Consider the following 3,868-nt stretch of genomic DNA (forward strand, 5'->3'; position numbering starts at 1 on the left):
AAGTGTCCTCTAAATACACTTACAACCTCATCAATAGTGTACAAGAGTGCCTGGTTCTCCACAACTTTGTGCACAAAGCTTTGACTTTTGGTAACTGGAGAGAAATATTTTTATTTCAATTTCTAAAATTATAAAAGTGATTGAAATTACTTTAAAAGTAATCAATTAGTGATGAGCATTTTGTGAAGTCATATATACATACATGTGGGTCTCTCTTAGGAACAGGGTCACCAAAGAATTTATTACAGGAAGAATCATTATGTGGATTAAGGTTATGATATAATGTGCAGCACTGAATTTTTTTTAAATCAAGAGACAGTTTCACAGATAGGTTTCAGTTTTCGAAAAAGGGGAAGAAACCCAATTCTGTAGCTCGATGTGGGTTTGTCAGTTATTACCTCCTCATTTCCTGGGACTTCCCACTGCTTCTTTAGCACAAATCAGACTTAAGTGAAAATATCTCTTTTTCCATAGGATCAGTTATAAAGAGAATGGCCATGCAGTGACTAGCTAGCTCAATCTCTTGGTCTTACTCGTGAAGGACTCGCGAACCTTTCTGCTTTGTGTTCCTGGGCTTGTTCTCTGTTTGGTCAATTAGTGCAGAAACAAAAGAACAGACTACTTAGTGAAGGTAAGAAAAAGTAGGCAAAGTGCCCTACAATTCTGTTTACATTTCCTCTCATTTCTGTCTCACACTTCCTTAGCCCTCTATCATCAAAACTCACGTGGAATCTTGTGACATCTAAAATACTTTTCTAGCTTACTAAATCAGAGGTGTGGTGAAGCAAGCATTCAGTGGAATTGGAAGTAAGTATAGCCAAACACTTCCTTCTCTTAACTTCATGTCCACGTTTTGTGCATTTCTAAAATACTTTGTTAATCCAAAATCTATGACTGGTTAGATCAAATTCTTTGCTGTAAAATTTCTTCAATCCTTCTTTACTAATTTTCACACTAGTTCAGCTTCTGTATTTTTGAAAGAAGGCCTAAAAACTTAAGCAGGACGTTGCAGGGACAGCGTAGCCCTGGAGTTCAGTTACGGTGATAAATGTTAGAGAAAAGTACAATCACTGTGTTCCAATTGGATTTGACGCTCAGTTTTTTGGTTCAGTGAGTTTATGATGGTAGTGTTCTACATGGCGAGATATTTTCAAAGTAAATGTGATTTGCAGTGATGATAGTTTCAAAATTGTCATCTGGGTGATTTAGGGAGAGACTGCTTTTTTGGTATTCAAGACAGGATATGTATGTGTGAACTTTTGTTTGAATTGTCTCTAGTTTTGCTCAAACATGATTTCTCTTGTGCTCTTTGAGCTTGGATATAGACCTGATTTAGTTAGAATATTCACATTGATATTGTAGCACATTTCTACTTTTGGAGGGTGGGGGAACAAGGTCTTGCTGCGTAGTGCAGGGTGGCCTTGTACTCACTAGGCAGACCTTGAGCTCTCTACTATCTTTCTGCCTCAGCCTCTGGACAGCTGGGATTACAGCTAAGCACCGAGTTCTTACATAGGTCCATTGGAGACTATTGTTTTTGAGCTCTTTATAGGACTATCACAATGGCAATTTGGGAAATTTATAAAAGTAGCCATGATGTTTAAAATAGTTATATCAAGTTACTGAAACATTTCTAACCACATGCATAATGGTTATTTTAGATTTATAAGATACTGTCCCTCTAAGCTCCTAACAAATGTGACATAATGGAAATACCCCTTTACTTAAGTAAATACAGTTAATTTCCTCTGAATTTTTATTTTTAAAAGCTTTACTTTTTTTTTTCTCATGGAACCGGGGATTGAATTCAGACCCTTGCGCTTGCCAGGGAAGCGGTTATCCTACTGAGCCATCTCCCCGGCCCCCCTATAAGCCTTACTTTCTTTGTTTAATTTTTTTTTTTGAGAAAAAGTCGTTTTTAAAATTTATTTATTTATTTATTTGTTGAGAAAAAGTCTTGATATGTAGTTTAGGCTGACCTTGAACTCTCTATTTAGCCCAGTCAGGCCTCGACCTCACAGAGGTCTTGCCTCACCTCCTGCATGCTAGGATTGCAGGCATGTATCACCATGCTGGAGCTAAATTTTTCTAATTAAGAGGTTTTATTAGTATATATTTGCAATATATAATATATACATTCATCATGAGTAGGAAAGTTGAAACCTATATAAAAACTGAGATAATAGTACAATGAGAACATCCATACGTCCATCATGAAAGATTAATCAGCTGTCTAATTTTGACATTTTATTTCTCTGTGTGTGGTTTTTTTCCCCCTGAATCACTGAGAGCATATTGTTGACTTTAGGAAAGATGTCACCCTTGAATTCTTGAATATGTACTTCCTAAGACTAAAGTTGGTCTTGTGTATCACTGTAATTCAGTTGTGACATCAAGGACATTTAGCATCAATAAATGATATTATCTATCATGTGATCCATATTCAAATTTCTCAAATTACCACATGTCTTTTAGAGCTTTTATATATCCAGCACCTAATCATTGAGCTTGATTGCCATGCCTACAATTATGTAAATGTTAGTGATGATAAGCATGATTAACACAGTTAACAGTGATTAATGATTGAAACTAAAAGAAAACATCAGCACAACGCATCTATGACTATTTTTCTTTCTTTTTTTTTTTTTTTCAGTTCTGGGGATTGAACCAAGGGCCTTCAAACTCAGTTGGATTCTGAGATTCCCCTTCTTTAATTTTGAGATTGGGTGCTGCTCAGTTGCCCAGGCTGGGCTGAAATTTCCATTTCTCTTGCCTTAGTGTCCCAGAGTGGCGGGATTATAGGCATGCACCATTGAGTGTATCTAGTATTCTTATCTGTTTTGTATCCATATGCATTTGAAGTAATTCGAAAAATGATCACAAGGCTTGCTTTTTCTATTTGTGAGATGATAAGAAAGAATATGGAGAAAATATTAAAATTAAGGCAAAAATATAGTGAGTAATATTTCCGCACCAAATTTTACAGCTTCTGAAATAAGGAATTTCACACATTGGATTAAGCTCTTGAAAGTAGCTGCTATCTTTGGACATAACAATCCAAGCAGAACTAAAGACAAAATTATTTATTTACTTGGTGAGGCTAATGGAAAAAAGAGGATATTTATTTACAGATCTAGGGCAGGCGAGATAGTTCAGTGGTCTAAAGCACCTGCTTAGGCAAGCAGGCAAAGTGCAGGGACTGCAGTTCAACCCCCAGCATTACAAGCCATGCCAGCTCCTCCACCAGGGTGGGCTGAGCCGGCCACAAAAAAACCAAAAAAATCAAGACAGATAAACTATCATTGATATTTACACATATATTATTTTAGCTATCAAGTTAGACTTTCAGAAATTAATTCATGAAGTTAAAATCATTGTATTTGATACAAGACTAGATAATTCAAATGATGTTTTGCAAGAGCATTTGAAATATGAATAATGATATGCTACAGCAGTAAATAGTGAAATAATAGTGATATAATCTAGGTATATGATGAAATGATTAGCTATTTTTAGCTCTAAAGAACAGATTTTTAAATATTTATTTTTTTATGTATTTAGTACAGGGTCTACAGGATCTCACTACACAGATCAGATTCATAGTGATTCTCCTGTTTTCAGCCTCCCAAGCGCTGGGATTACAGGCACAAGCCACCACACCCAGTCTCAGTTGCTGTCTCAGCAAGCCCCAGGGTCAGGGCCTGCAGAGCATGGCTGGGATCAAACCCAGGATCCTGTGTCTGCCTAAGCAGGCACTTTAATCTGCTGAGCTATCTGGTTGGTCCTTATTTATTTATTTATTTATTTATTTTTTGTCTTTTTGAGACGGGGTCTCACTATGCAGTTCAGACTGGCCTTGAACTCACTT

General features: G+C 36.5%; 1 protein-coding gene across 1 annotated transcript in view; it reads left to right on the forward strand.

Moving 5' to 3' along the window:
- Positions 1-570: 570 nt before the first annotated feature.
- The window catches only part of CUNHXorf21 (chromosome unknown CXorf21 homolog), a 22,131-nt gene continuing 18,833 nt past the window's right edge, over positions 571-3,868 (forward strand). Inside the window, exon 1 of the mRNA XM_004631406.2 lies at positions 571-631. The gene's annotated coding sequence lies outside the window, so the exon portion shown is untranslated. The remainder of the gene's footprint in view (positions 632-3,868) is intronic.

Source organism: Octodon degus, unplaced genomic scaffold (assembly GCF_000260255.1).
Source record: "Octodon degus isolate 3935 unplaced genomic scaffold, OctDeg1.0 scaffold00041, whole genome shotgun sequence".
Classification (NCBI taxonomy): Eukaryota; Metazoa; Chordata; class Mammalia; order Rodentia; family Octodontidae; genus Octodon; species Octodon degus.